We start from the raw sequence: 16,891 nt of genomic DNA on the forward strand, positions 1-16,891 counted from the left end.
AAGTTTCACAGGATGAAAGGTGGGCGTGTTAAGGGACGGACACCTGGAATGCTGTGACCCAATTACATCACCACATCAGGAAAGGTGGGGATTAGTAATCCCCTCCCCAATGAGAAGGAATAAAAGTTTTCCTAAGTGAACAGACCCTTGTTCTGAGTTTCTGACCTGACGAGGGAAGAACAACAGCACGACCAAGGTGAGACTCTTGCGAGTAAACCTTTCACCGCACTGATCAAGCAGCCAAAGTGCTTCTGCAGAGGACTTTGACTGCTGACCTGCATAACCCAAGTACCTCCAACCTACAGAAGATCCTACGGACCGACCACCATCTGACCTACAGTTCTCTGGATTACACAAAGACCTCCAGCACTCAGTGCAGCTCTGCAGCTGTTGGAAAGCAATCCAGTCTCCCACTGCACACGGAAGGATACCAGTGGACAACGTTTCCCATTCCCGGACTGATCACCCGACCAAGTGAAACGTAAATATAAGATAACCAAACCTTTTCCAAAAGCCTTGGCATTAGGTTGTTGAATGAGATTGCTATTTGTGTAGAGACAGGGTCAGCGTACACAAATCGATACATTAGACACGTTATCTGTATTCAGAGTAAATGCTTATTTACTTATTTTTAATACCAGCATCCAGAAAGACCACAATTGACCCCCTCATAGACTGCTAATTACCCATTCATTGTTTCGTCCAATCCGTTGCTCATCTACTTGGTACTTCAGTTCTGTTAACATCCATTTGTGTTGTAGTTTGTAGTTTCTGTTTGATTATTGATTCAATTTTCTTAGTAGTTTAGTCATTTTCCTTTGTAGTATTTAGTGAGTGTGATATTTTACTCTTGTATATTTGTTTTGTTAATAAATTCATTTTATTGCAAACTGTGTCATTCTTGTGTTGATAATCAGAGGCTCTACAAGCTCGCCCGAATCTCACTAAATCCTTCAGATTGGTCAGATGGTAAACTTCCTCCAATTTATAAAATATTAATTCAGTTAACAATCTTTCACGATTGTTCTTTATTGTCAAGGTGAGAATTCTGACTGGTGCCCCGAAATATTGGAAGGAATCATCTGACTCAATATTAATATTAATACAAAATATTAATATTAATATTTAAGACCAAAAATCACTACATTTGTGGTGCCCTCATGTGAGGCTAATCCAAAATCACTACATGTGGAAGGTTTATCCGAGCAGGGATATGTGAGGATGCCCCCTGTGGAGAGACACTTGTGAGCTATATCTCCCAGAGTGAGTCATCCTCTTTGAAGGCTCCTGCCATCCAGACCTCTTCCGGGCTTCTCGGACACTCTGCTAATGACATCACAGACTGTCGCCAGTCAATCCGATTGGAGTGTTTTCGCACATGCTTTAGACACTGGATATGCTGATGGCGTCCTCATAGCTTCCCTTTCCAAGACACAGTGTCTTGTTCCCCTTCTCTGAGAACCATGGTTACAGTCATAACCTGAGACATTTTGTCTTGCTCACTCACTGTTAAAACACATCCTTCATTAATTAACTAGATGTGGCAAGTGTTTGAAAATGTGTTTTGTGTTGTGTTGACTCACATCTGTTTGGAATATATAATTTAAGGTGCCCTCGAATGAAAAATTGAATTTATCTCGGCATAGTCAAATAGCAAGAGTTCAGTACATGGAAATGACATACAGTGAGTCTCAAACACCATTGTTTCCTCCTCCTTATATAAATCTCATTTGTTTAAAAGACCTCCGAAGAACAGCCGAATCTCAACATAACACCGACTGTTACGTAACAGTCAGGGTGTACGCCCACAATATTTGCATATGCCAGCCCATGTTCCCAACATTATGAAAGGCATAAGACAAGGGCAGCCAGTATTAACATCTGGATCTGCACAGGTGAATCAACAGACTAGGTAAGCAAACAAGGACAATAGCGAAAAATGGCAGATGGAGCAATAATAACTGACTTGATCCATGATATTTTTTGTGATATTTGTAAATTGTGTTTCTAAATGTTTCGTTAGCATGTTGCTGATGTACTGTTAAATGTTTTTTTTTAGTTTTTTTTTTGACAGACAGATGTACAGACTATAATAGTGCAGTGACCAACAATCTAGTAGTTCCATAATTCCAGAAGTGAAATAAAAATGTGTAAATGTATAAGTGTGTGCGTGTGTGTGTGTATATATATGCCCATTTATTACCGTTGTCATCACCATTACCACCACTCACCCACCATCACTATTGTTGCATTAGTTAAGTTTTTTTTTTTTTTTTCCGATGTAATGATTACCATTGTCACACCACTCTCAATAAATCAATTAATTTTGGCTAGTGATATAATATAATATAATATAATATAATATAATATAATATAATATAATATAATATAATATAATATAAGAGAACTCTCCCCCCCGCATTTTTTCGGTACCTATGTTCTCTTATTCTTTTTTTTTTTTTTTAATGTGGTTAAAGTTACCATCGTTTCTTACTGTATTCACGGAGACAAGAGCCGTTGCTATTTTTTAAACACTTGCAGTCTGTATAATTCATAAACACAACTTCATTCATTATAAATCTCTCCAACAGTGTAGCATTAGCCGTTAGCCATGGAGCACAGCCTCAAATTCATTCAGAATTAAATGTAAACAATAAAACAGTATACTATACTCACATAATCCGACGCATGCATGCCGCATGCATGACGAACACTTTGTAAAGATCCATTTGAGGGTTATATTAGCTGTGTGAACTTTGTTTATGCACTGTTCAAGGCAAGCGCGAGCTCTGTGGGCGTGGAGCACGAGAATTAAAGGGCCAGTAGCCCTGAATCAGTTCATTTATAATGATGCCCCAAAATAGGCAGTTCAAAAAATTAATTTAAAAAAATCTATGGGGTATTTTGAGTTGAAACTTCACAGACACATTCAGGGGACACCTTAGACTTATATTACATCTTTTTTTAAAAAGTTCTAGGGCACCTTTAAGCGCTTTTATACAGTGTGGATGATATGAATGTAACTTTGGCCTTCATAAATGTCTTAATTTTATCTCTAAATACTTATAAATACTTAATTAAATTATGAATGTAATTTCCACTAACACGTCAAAGACATTTAAGTTAAACTCACAAAACATTTTGTGGAAAAAAAAAAAAATAGCATGAATTTTTGCCAGCTTGTTCCTATTTCTCCAATCTACTGTCTTGTTTTTTATTAACTTTTTTTTGTGCTCATTTGTAATTTCATTCCATCCAAATGTCTCTTCATTGATCATCACTGAGCTGATGATACCCCTCAGACTTTTACTGGCTAATTAGGAAAAGAATGAAAAACATTTTCGAGAACTAAAACGAACTAAAGACAGTTTCTCAGAAAATAAAAATGATTCCATCCCAGCAGGAAGGCCTGGAATGTGAGTTTTTGCATATGTGACACTCCAGCTGTGTGTGATTCAGTGAGTAACATGACTCAGTGCAGTTCTCAGTGCAGTTCCAGTAGTAATCAAACGGCTGCAATCAAACTCATAATTTCAATAATCTTCATTTGAAATTTAGACCAATCAAATTACCAAAAGGATATTTATAGAAGAATGCATTAAGCAAGGAATTTGATTATTACAAGGAAATTGAGTTTGATAATAAGAAAATTCCTATGGATCAGAGACCAATGTTTTCAGACTTCAATAAGAGTCCAGTGAATGTTTGTAATTATCATGATTATGCATAATTAGTTGCACGGGGGGAAGTCTGTGATCAGACACTGAAGCCTGACTGTGTTGTGGTGAATACAGTAATGCACGAACAACTGATTTTCAGAGCAGTTAAAGACGCAGTTAACTTACTGAACAGTTAACTGTAATTTATCCTTATGCATAAAATATTACATTTCAAAAAGACAATACTTTTATAAAAAAAAATGAGTTACTTAAGCTAATTTATTGAACAATTGTTGCAGAAAAATGCTTTCTGAGGGATTCCCAAATGCATAAAAGTAAAATGGATGTAAAATAGACAAGAAAATATTATTACATTTATAATTAATAGTTTGTATAAGTAAAAAGTTTATTAATTTCCCAATATATTTTATGTTGCATTTCATTCTATTTAGTTCATGTTTTCTGTAGTGACTGTCTGTAGTAATGTCAATGACCAGCCAATTTTGATTAAGGGTCACAGTGGTTTCAGTTACAAAAGCTTAATTTTAATAGGTACAATAGGTAGGTATAACATTATATGATTTATTAACATGTACATCAAAAAGTGGCATCCCGTAATTGGAGTTTTATTGTAAAATGTCCATTCAAGATTACAATGGGTGTTTACTGATAGATAAAGTGAAGTCAGATGAATGAATGGAGAAAAGCAGGCTCATTATCCGATCTTCCGGAACGATCCTCCTTCTCTGGATGAAAGAAACAGCAAAGCAGAATGATTCTATTCAGTCTCAAGGTTGAGAGCAGCAAGAGATGCGTCAGACTGAGAGCTGTGATGGTGCAATGAATGAAAGAGAGAGCGCGAGAGAGAGAGAAATGATGTTTGATCAGTGAAAAGGTCTGGGGTTGTCTGAGTGCAGATGCAGGAAATGTGTATGCCAGCGCAACTGTGCACTTTAAAGAAGCAATTACATTTTAACCAGCATATAGGCAATCTATTCTACTTAAGGTGGAAGTGCCATATTTGCAGCATCAAGTCAAATCATCACATATGCATTAGAACAAAGATCAGAAAGCTGTTATGTATCTATTTAGCATCAGGCATTAAAAACCTGTAATCATGAATGTTAATGTGTGCAGTCTTTGAACTGTAATTTCATAGTAGCACTGCACTGATAAGCAATCAGTGTTCTGACCTGAACCATGTGACTAAGTGCTGAACTTTCCAGTAATGCTTTTTGGCATTTGTTGTTCTAGTTCCCAGAAGTGCACAAAAAAAAAACAAAGGAATTGGCTTTTAAACTTTACAAAGAGCATTTTTGTGAGGACTGTAGAGTCCAGAGAATAGCTCTGCCTATTAACTCTGAGTGAAATATAGTCCTGAAACTGAAGTTTCTAAGCTTTCTTCGATCTTATGTCTGTGTGCTAAACTGTTTACAGCGTCCACAAATGCAAAACTGTTTACTGGATTCATAAAATGTTGTTTTTTTTTGTTTTGTTTTATCTTGTCTGGAGAAAAATAAGGTGTGATGCAGACTTTGGCCATTTTTACATATATTGATGTGCTTTATGCAGTCTTAATTTTTCTCTTCTGGTTTTGTAAGTGTAGATCAATCCTTGTATTTTGTAAATAACATTTTATGTTTATATGAGCGTATCATTTTTGCCTCAGTGTTTTTTAAAGGTGCCCTAGAACACTATTTCACAAGATGTAATATAAGTCTATGGTGTCCCCTGAATGTGCCTGTGAAGTTTCAGCTCAAAATACCCCATAGATTTTTTATTATACGATGTTTTAACTGCTTATTTTGGGGTGTAATTAAATATGCGCCAATTCAGTGCGCGTCCCCTTTAAATGCTCGCACTTCCTTCCCCCAAGCTGGTAAGAGTGGCAACTCCATAATACATTGTATAAACAATAGAATAAGTTCACACAGCTCTCTCAAAATGGATCTTTACAAAGTGTTGGCGATGCTGCATATCAGATCATGTAAGTAGTGTATTTTTATGGATGTTTACGTTTGATTTTGAATGAGTTTGACAGTAGGCCATGCTCCGTGGCTAACGGAGCTAATGCTACACTGTAGGAGAGATTTATAAAGAATGAAGATGCGTTTATACAGACTGCAAGCGTTTAAAAATGAAAATAACGACATGGCTCTGGTCTCCGTGAATACAGTAAGAAACAATGGTAACTTTAACCACATTAGCAGTACATTAGCAACATGCTAGCGAAACATTTAGAAACACAATTTACAAATATCACTAAAAATAACATGGATCATGTCAGTTATTATCACTCCATCTGCCATTTTCGCTATTGTCCTTGCTTGCTTATACCTGCATAACGTCTGATGATTCGGCTGTGCAGCTCCAGACGTTAATACTTGCTTGTGTAATGCCTTGAACATGGGCTGGAATATGCAAAAGTTGGGGGCGTACATATTAATGATCCCGACTGTTGCGTCACAGTCGGTGTTATGTTGAGATTCGCCTTTTTTTTCGTGGTGTTTTTCACGCATTAGATTTACATATGAAGGAGGAAACAATGGTGTTTGAGACTCACTGTATGTCACTTCCATACAGAACACTAATTATTTAACTGTGCCGAGGTAAATTAAATTTTCAATTCTAGGGCACCTTTAAGGGTGCAATCATGGTTTTATACCATTAAGTATTCAGAGATATTCGCCATTTCACATTGGCCCTAATTGACTCAAAGATCAAAAAAAAAAACTGTCACTTCCCTGAAACATGACCCATAGGAGCATTTACTAAAGTTGTGCCCCTATCGACAACAGGAGTCAGGACACTTCATTTTAATGCATTGTACCTTTTTATCTGCGTCATATTTTGGGTTTCGCATAGCTCAATTGGTAGACCATTGCAATATACAACGATATGCAATCATGTGATCATACGATTGTGGGTTCGAGGTTTAGGGTTGGGGTAGGTGTAGTCGTTAATAATAATAAAAAAAAGAGTTTTGCTAAATGGAAATAGGACAAATGGCAGGTAAGGGACCGTGTAAAAAGTCCACACATTGCATTTAAATGAACACGCATTTTGATTGGTAACGACGGTCATACGTCATTTCATGATGACAGATGTAACATGACACTGTCATTTTTTTTGTATGCCAGCTAGAGTGTGCATGACTTTAAATCATAAATATAGGTCATAATAAGGTGCTTGAAAAAACAACCTATAGGTGTCACGGTTTGTTTCGGTTTTCATTCATCTCATGTGGTCCTTTGTTCTGTGTTCCCACCACTTATAAGTCACCATGGACACTGCACTAATCATCACAGCTGTCTGTCATTTTAATTAATCATCTTTCTCAGTTCAGTGTCGGGTCTTGTATGTTCATAGTGTAGTGTTGTGTTTCTGCCTGGATCTGTATTTACCCGCTGGATTATCAAGTAAAGACTTATTGATGTGTATCTTCTTCGTTGTGTGTTTATACACAACCTGCGCGTTACAATAGGACAGTCTCTTTAAAAGTAATGCATTATAATATTGCATTACTCCCTAAAAAAGTAACTAATTGTGTTAGTTACTTTTTATGAAAAGTAATGCATTACATTACTTTTGCGTTACTTTTTCTCACCTTGGCTGGGCTTGCTTGTTTGTTTGTTTGTTTTTGTTTTGTTGCCACTCAAACAAACCTTTTTGCTTATTAGTATGATTGAATTATATCATTGAAGGTCAGCAGCAAAGACATTAGATAATAAACTGAGATTAAATACTGTGGCGAGGGGGGCGTGGTTTAGCGGGGTCTGCAACAGGAGGGAGCGTCTGGGGAGGCGCGGTGATTGAACGGGTTGAATGTAAATCACGAACACCTGTTTCTCGTTCCAGTAATTGGCGTGGAGACAGGATAATACGCCAGGAGAAGCAGGAGCGGTGGAGAGAGAGAGTCTGCTGACAGTCATTGAATGAGCCGTGCTCGTTGGTTGGAGTGAAGCCCGTCCTTGGATGTGGAATTATTGAGTGTGCGTTGCACCGTCCTTTTGTTTGTTTTGTTTCATATTTTCTCTGGTGAGAATAAAAAGACTGTCAGCAGCCGATCCCTGTCCTCTTCCTTCCCACTACACAAGAACCTTACCACACTGGTGCCGAAACCCGGGAGGGAAGACGGAAGCCGCCGCCATGCAGGCATCCCCCGCCGCTGGAAAGCCGTTTGCGGACATCATCGCATCCCTCGCGGCCCTTCATCAAGAACAACATCGGGCCCTGCTGGATCTCCGAAATCATCAGGAGCGCCGCTTCAAGGCGATCGTCCAGGGCCAGCAGGAGGACCGTGAGAGGTTCCGGAGCTGGATAGACCGGGAGGTTCCCGTGGAGACCAGCACGGCAGCTGCTGGCCTCTTCCAGCTGCCACTGCAGAAGATTGGCCCGCAAGATGACCCGGAGGCCTTCCTGGACCTATTTGAAAAGGCTGCTGAGGTGTCAGGTTGGCCCCGGGACCAGTGGCCCATGCGGCTCGTCCCGCTGCTCTCGGGCGAGTCGCAGGTGGCAGCGCAGCAGCTGCCCATCCAGAACCTCCTGGTCTTCAACGATCTCAAGAGGGCCATCCTGTAGCGGGTCGGCCGCTCCCCCGAGCAGCACCGTCAGCGGTTCCGGTCTCTGGAGCTGGGGGAGGCGGGCCGGCCCTTCGTGTTGGCCCAACAGCTCCGGGACTCGTGCCGCAAATGGCTGATGGCCGACGGAGGTGACGTGGAGCAGATGATCGATCGGGTGGTGCTGGAACAGTTCACCACTCGGCTTCCGAAGAAGACCGCCGAGTGGGTCCAGTGCCACCGGCCCACGTTACTGGATTCGGCCATCCAATTGGCGGAGGACCACTTGGTGGCATGCCCAGGGGTCGGCGAACCCCTGCCATCTGTCTCTCTCTCTCCCTCTCTTCCTCCTCTCTCTCTCTCCAGACCTGTCCCTCTACCTAGGTCCCGTCCGCCCGGCCCGCCTCGTGTTCCGCCCCGGGGGCAGGGTGGAACGGAGTATCGGCCATTTTTGGCACCGAGAGCCCCGCCCAGGGGGGGCGGGACTGGCCACCGCCGGGCTGGACCCCGTGCCTGCTTCTCCCCTCTCTCCACGCCAATCATCCGGCCCGTTCTCCGCCAATGGAGCGGCGGGCAGGTCTGGGCCGGCCTGTTGCCGTTGCGGGGACCCGGATCACTTCATAGACCGGTGTCCAGTGATGGAGGTGGGGACATTGATCCGGGTCCCGAACGACCTGCAGGTTGCCCCCGGTCAAGCTGGTCAGTACCAGATACCAGTGAGTATCAAGGGGGGTACATATCAGGCTTTGGTGGACTCAGGTTGTAACCAAACCTCCGTGCATCAAAGCCTGATTTCATCCGGGGCATTGGATACAGGCCGCATGGTTAAGGTACGGTGTCTGCACGGGGATATCGCGAGTTATCCGTTGGTGTCAGTCAGGATTCTATTTAGGGGACAAAAGGACGGTGCAACGCACACTCAATAATTCCACATCCAAGGACGGGCTTCACTCCAACCAACGAGCACGGCTCATTCAATGACTGTCAGCAGACTCTCTCTCTCTCCACCGCTCCTGCTTCTCCTGGCATTTTATCCTGTCTCCACGCCAATTACTGGAACGAGAAACAGGTGTTCGTGATTTACATTCAACCCGTTCAATCCCCGCGCCTCCCCAGACGCTCCCTCCTGTTGCAGATCCCGCTAAACCACGCCCCCCTCGCCACAAATACATAAAGTATATTTATGTAATTTAATATAGTTAATTATTATAGGTTCGCATGAAATTCTTAAATTTCTTTTGACTGTTTTTATTCATTTTGTGGAATACTGAATGTCCGTGCAAGTTAGATGAGTAAATGCATGTTCACATTAAGTCTAGAACTACAATATCATGTTCACAGCGCAAACAACACCTCTGTACTTTATTTCTCTCAACATGGGGACTGGAGTGCTGTCAGTCAATAAGTGTGAACTTGCGTTACTTGTTTGAAAAACTTAGATATTTTGTTGTAAATTGAAAAGTAATGTGTTACTTTACTAGTTACTTGAAAAAGTAATCTGATTACGTAACTCAAGTTACTTGTAAAGCGTTACCCTCAACACTGGGTTAGTCTAAGGCGGCCTTTTTTTTATGTGACCTTATTATGGTCAGCATGTGCCAAACACAAACCTTTAAGGTAATGACATCTTCTCACAAGAATGTTCAGGTCTCCTCTGTATTTATATTTAATCTGCTGTTCTTTCGGTGTCTGCTCAGGGAAACACCTCAAAGCTTCTCCACACATCCAGTCAGCTATGCAGGGGCAGGTATGTGATACTAATGAGCTGCTGTGTGTCTAAGCTTCTAATGAAATGCAATTAGAGTCGTCAGCTGTTCTCTGGTACTTACAGAATATACATCTCCATTAAAAGTCAGCATGAAAGTTGTGATAGTCTTTTCTTCCCTATTGATGTAGTGAAACAGATTCTTAAGAGAAAATGAGGGACTTGATTTTGTCCATCATGAACAGATTGGATCACTGTGGTTTGCAATTGCTGTGATCTCATGTGAGTGACAGGTTGTTCCGCACATTCATTGATAAAAAATAATGATGTGCAGATAATTCTTTTATAATAAATACTGCAATAATCCATGAAAAACAAGAAATGGGAGCTTTTAGCGGAAGTTCTACACAGAAGACTCTAACGCACGTCATTACTCATTATCTAGCCAATCATTACTCGTCCCCTGAGTATATATGTTCCGTTCCCATCATTATGTTCGCAGATACCTACGCCAGCATTCACCTCCTCCTCCCCACCACCACCAGGTCAGTCCCATGGTCGGTCCCTGTCCATACATCGGGGGTAGGCTCCGCCCCTGCCTTCATCTTAAGGCAGGATCTGCAAACGTCTGCTACCCTCCAGATTGTACTATGGATGGGGCCTACGCCAAAGAACTTAGGGCTGGGTATTGACACAATTTTCACAATTCGATTCTATTACTATTCACATGCTTTTGATTCGAATGGAAATCGATTATTTTGGATGTAGTATCTCAGTTACAGTACATGGAAAATTTTCTAGAGGAAAACAATCTCTCAAATCTCTAATGATGTAAACTACACATGGGAGTCAGTTGGTTACTATAATAACATTGAGGGTTAAGTTAACTTATTTATATACAAACACTTAAATTACACTCAATTATGTATTTACTATAAATAAAGTTTAGAATTATATAGTCATATTTCTACTCCAATTCGTTTTTTTTAAATATAAACATTTAAATTGCGGCTGTCATAACAAATTTATTCAAACATGCATTAAATATTGAAGAACATGAAAAAAATTATAATGTAAATATATAAAATATATTTCTATCTGACTAATGAGTTTGTTCACTGAATGTGTTTTTCTGAAGTAAATGTGACATTACTTGACATTGTTTACAAGCTGTTTTATTGACGTCTTTCTGAGGTTGAAACACTGATTGAGCAATTAAACGACATATGATACAGATTTCAGTAAGTTGTACTGTATCTTTTAACATACCTTCAGATGTTTAGTCGTGTTTATTTCATGCGGTATTTAAGCGGAGGAGAGGATATGCGCTTGTGCTGCCGTTTCTCTTTAACTGAGGCGCTACAGTGATCTGTCACGCCACATTAAACAGCGCCAAAACAGTTTATTTTTTGAATCTCATAATAAGATTGATGTCATTTGAAATCTGAGACTTTGCTTCATATCAAAAGTAACAAAGCACAAAGATTATTGCGATTTATTGGATGGGAGGCGCTACGTATTCTGCTCATTCATCGACTGAAAACAAACTTGACTAATCGATTCTTGGGATTTAAGAATCGATATCAGTTCCTAAAAATGAGAATCGAGAAATCGATATTTTTTTACCCCGCCCTATAAGAACTTAATCATTTATCTTTGATATTTACATACAAACTGTTTAATAAATCATATTCAGACGTTTCTTTGCTTTTCTTTCTGGTAGAATTGAATTCATGGTGACTTCTTCTCTTATTTGTGAGTCACTGTGGATAACTCTTCATTGACCAACTAATGTCTGTTGATCATCCACATTATATTTACACATTATAGCATCTTATATATATATATATATATATATATATATATATATATGGATTTTTTAGACATGCTGTCATTGCAACTAATTACTGTGTTTGCAAAGGTTGTGACTTAAAAAGTCACCACTAATGATTTACTATGAATATGAACCACTAATTAATTATATGTTATGGGTGGACCGCTAAGTGTTCAATGTCAATGAATCATACACATTGAGGAATACATTCTAGTTAAATACAAGCTCTTCACTAGACGAGCGCACATACTATTTTGAGATAATGTAATAATTTGTAGCACACGTAATCATGGCTACAGTCATACCTCTTATCGCTCCACTTCTATGGAATGCTGTGAGAACCATCAGGCAGGCTTCAGTACTGACTCATGGCTATTTCTGTGCCACTCGAACATACACAAACATAACCCAGGACTCTGCAGTGCTGCAAGGCTATAAATGGCTCATAGTAGATAACTAGAAATTCTCCTGAACTTCCTCTGAGCACATATTATTGGGAATGTTTACTCCACTGCAGTTACTTCCGATTGCCCTGAGCGCTGAACCTGCTCTTGCCCGCTGTGCTTACTCTCCTCTTGTGATTCTGTTGGCTCATGCGCGCCCTCTACGGGATAAACTGTGGACTTACCTTTGATTATTTATGTCGTGGCTGCTTAACTACTGAATTTGATTATATATTGTCATATTTGCATTTGAAGAACTTTTATTATCATTTGCCTCTCATTCCCCTTAATTTCTCTTCTTCTTTCTCACCCTATGCAGACGTTCACCTCTCTCTGACACTCTTACACAGAGAGGTGTGATTGTGTTTGTGAGGCTGATGAGGTGTAGCCTAATGTTTGTGGGTCATTCTCGTTATGCAGTAGTTTCGTGTCTCTATCAATCGTCTGAATATTAAATATTACAGGTACTAATTCATGTTTCCCCTTCTCTAATCAAAATGTTTCAAGCAATAATCTTGGGAATATTGTTTTAACTGATAATCAGTTACAATGGTTTCATATGTCCTTAATTTTATTTTCCTTCCTGTTAGTCATTTGTAACATCCCTTTAACCAAAGCCATATCCTCAGTGACATCATTCTCCAGGATGTGACATCATTTTGATGGGAAAACAACAACACAGTTAAGTATTAGCAATCGATTTGATAATTTGTCTTGTTTTGTGTTATGAGTTCGTTTGCCTTATTATAAAACAATATATCTTGCTTGATAAAATTACAGAATATCAACATTTCAATAACCACCATCTAAAGAAAATCGATAACTTAATTTGCCCCACTAATGTAAACCATTGGCTCTGAGCAAGTTTAAATGTTCAAACTTACTCAAGATTAAATGTTTGAGCTTGATAAAAGCATATTTCTTTAAAGGTGCCCTAGAACTTTTTTTAAAAAAAGATGTAATATAAGTCTAAGGTGTCCCCTGAATGTGTCTCAAAATACCCCATAGATTTTTTTTAATTCATTTTTTTAACTGCCTATTTTGGGGCATCATTTTAAATGAGCCGATCCAGGGTGTGTGGCCCTTTAAATGCTGACGCTCCCCGCCCACACAGCTGGCGCTGGCCTAACAACATAAAAAAAGTTCAAACAGCTAATATAACCCTCAAAATGGATCTTTACAAAGTGTTCGTCATGCAGCATGTCTAATTGCGTAAGTACAGTGTTTATTTGGATGTTTACATGTGATTCTGAATGAGTTTAAGGCTGTGCTCCGTGGCTAACGGCTAATGCTACACTGTTGGAGAGTTTTATAAAGAATGAAGTTGTGTTTATGAATTATACAGACTGCAAGTGTTTTAAAAATGAAAATAGTGACGGCTCTCTTGTCTCCGTGAATACAGTAAGAAACAATGTTAACTTTAACCACATTTAACAGTACATTAGCAACATGCTAACGAAACATTTAGAAAGACGATTCACAAATATCACTAAAAATATCATGTTATCATGGATCATGCCAGTTATTATTGCTCCATCTGCCATTTTTCGCTATTGTCCTTGCTTGCTTACCTAGTCTGTTGATTCAGCTGTGCACAGATCCAGATTTTCTGCCCTTGTGTAATGCCTTTCATAATGTTGGGAACATGGGCTGGCATATACAAATATTGTCAAACTTATCATTTTGATGGTGGATTGTATTGTTTAACAAATGGACACTTAGAGATTAAACTGTACAGACTGTATTTTGGTCATATTTCCAAGACTACAATCTGTGATTCTGAAGTACCTGTACAGTATCCGCCGGTGCAGTGACTGACAGCCACACATTCTCCTCAAAACATCAAATTCATCCGCACTGAGGAGCCGTGCCGATGCACAACCTACGTAAAGATGATAATTCTGCAAATATCCCAATTGTTTAAAAAAACTGCAACGGTTTCAAACAGAGATGTCGACAAAGTAGCAAAACTTACGGACTGCAGCTTTAAAGTCTCTTATTATAGAAATTTGTCCTTACATTACAACAAATATGACCACAACTAATAATTACCATTAAACAATCATAAAGTGTGCATGGGAAACTTTCACACAGAACTAGATTCATGTTTTTGCTGTTTTTCTGTTTTTAGGTCATCGTTGCAGCTGCATTACCAGATACTATTGGGTATAGGCCTACATTTAAGCATTAGAGAGCAGTGTGAGGGAAAAATACATTTAGTCAGAGAACTTGAGTCACATCATCATCTCCATGATCATTATCATTAGCATGTCATGCGCATCACATGACTGGAAACAGCATGTTATTGTGTTATGACGGTAATCCAGGTCTTTAACAGGCATTGCTTTGTCATTATTTGTTTACTTGTAAATAATGATATAATTTTCTTTTTTGGGTATCTAACTATCCCTTTAGAAATAGAAACCCACATAAAGTGTAGCTTTAATAACAGTTTTCCTCTCCAGTTTTCAGTTCTGAATTAAATATACAGAGACATTAGAAAGGTTATTTTCAAAGGAACAGACTCTAGATGAAGGAGTTTAAGTGTGTAAAATAGCTAATACAGTAGTGTCCCAGAGGCAGTGAAGTGGAGAGAGTTTTAGCAGAATCATCTGCTATTTCAGGTTGAAGTCACAGGAAATGGATGTGACCTCCAAAGTAGTAGGATTAGGGTTGCCAACTTCAGCAAAAAAATATGGGACAGTCTTGGTTCTTTATAGGAAAATAAGAGACAGTATGAGGGACATTCAAATTATTTGTGCTGTACCATATTCAGTCTGTCATGTCCTTGTATCCAAATATCCCTGTTTTGATTATAAAGACGAGGCTATATACACATAAGTTTGGAAACAAACCCCCCCAAAAGTGTGTTTTTTTGGTGCAAATACATTATAGTAACTTGACATTATCATTGAAGACCAGCAATAATAATTTTCATTTTGATCACATAATAATGGCAATATATACACCCCTTTGCCAGCTGTGATGCCTGGTTACTGGTTTAAACTTGGCCCAGGTTTGTAAAAGATTTTTGGGTCAGCACACACAGCTTCAACAATTGATTGCCAATTAAGTTTAGAACACAATGAACCAATTAGAATCCAGTTTAGGTCAGATAGCTGCTAATTGGCGGATATTTTGATAAATCGAAACTTTTTTCTATGTATAAACTGTTTATGTAATAAAATATGTCTTCGTAGTTTGGATTGTTTCTTATCAGTGCAAAATTATCACAAATTGAAAAGGATTCATGCCAATATTGTCTAAAACCCCACTTGCGTTTCCAAATCTTTGGAGGGAAGTGTACTTTTACAAATTAAATACGATAAAACAGACTTGGATTCGCATAACAACTACATGCAATTACATGTGATATGAACAATTTACATTTACATTACAATAAAATAGCAGTTATATCTGATATTCTTTTACAGTTTTCTATTAAACTCTAACTAGTCATATCTATATATACAGATACCCATAAAACACTCATATAATAAGGAAAGAATTCAGTCATTGCTGGCACTGCATCTCTAACTGTGTAATACTGTATGTGTGTGTTTGTGTGAAGAACAAAGACTCCAGTGAAAACACTTTCCTGGATATTAATCTTTGATACTTGATATTTAACAAAATAGAGGGAAGCTGCACAGATTTGTTTTAACGGTAACCAGTCAGAATTGGGTCTGTTTGGTTGTCATAGCAACAGGGTCTTGCAGCCTTGCAGGTGTTTTGTGTTGTTCTGAATTCTGGTTCTGTTCTGTCCTACAGCGGGCCAGTGAAAACAAGATCCACCCATCAGTGTGTTTGTGTTCAGGCCCAGGACCTGCTGCTGCACTGAAGCACAGGATCAGAATCTGATCTGGGATCAGATCCAGGCCAGTAAACTTTAAGACCCCCTTTACACAATGTGTTCATGTGACAGGAATGCAATAATCCATCTATTCAGAAGTGTGTTCTGTTCTTGTTATGATTTGTATGGCAAGCAGAGTCCATAATCACTTTTTGCCAATGGCAGGTGAATTAAGAATATTTACTGAGAGGGAAACTGTTCTTCAAGCTACACTTTATGTGGGTTTCTATTCATGTTTAAAAGGATAGTTAGATACCCCCCAAAAAAATCTGTCATTACTTTCTCACTATCATTTTGTTCCAAACCCATTTGCTGTAATGAAAATAAAATATGTTGAGCATGGAAAAAATATTGAGATTAAGTAAATAATGATTACATTTTAAAAATGTATTCAATTAAAATTATATAAATATATATATAATATAAAGTTACCATCCAACTTTTTAGCCACTCTCCAAAGCCAAGTTTTTATCTGCATTTGGAACTTGCAGAGTATTCATTTTGGACTCTGGTTGCAGTTCAGATGCCAATACAAAAAGTTAATTGCATAAAAAATGATTATATTCTTCTATCAAAGCAAGAGTTCATAATAAAGATGGTCTACTGTTTTTGTTAAAATCAGTCTTTGAATATTAATGTTAAATACTGAATACAAACATTACTAATGGCAAAGCTCTATTGAGTCCAAAGAAAATATTAAGGAAAATCAGTGCAAATGAGTGTATATTAGGTGAATAAAAGTTGATTGTGAGCCTGTGTTTGTGTGATTGACAAGTGCAGAGCGCACCCCAAAAAAAGTCAAAACTTTTCAAAATCAAAAAGACAAACCATTCAGTTA

The sequence above is a fragment of the Chanodichthys erythropterus genome, chromosome 4 (assembly GCF_024489055.1).
Source record: "Chanodichthys erythropterus isolate Z2021 chromosome 4, ASM2448905v1, whole genome shotgun sequence".
In the NCBI taxonomy this organism is placed as follows: domain Eukaryota; kingdom Metazoa; phylum Chordata; class Actinopteri; order Cypriniformes; family Xenocyprididae; genus Chanodichthys; species Chanodichthys erythropterus.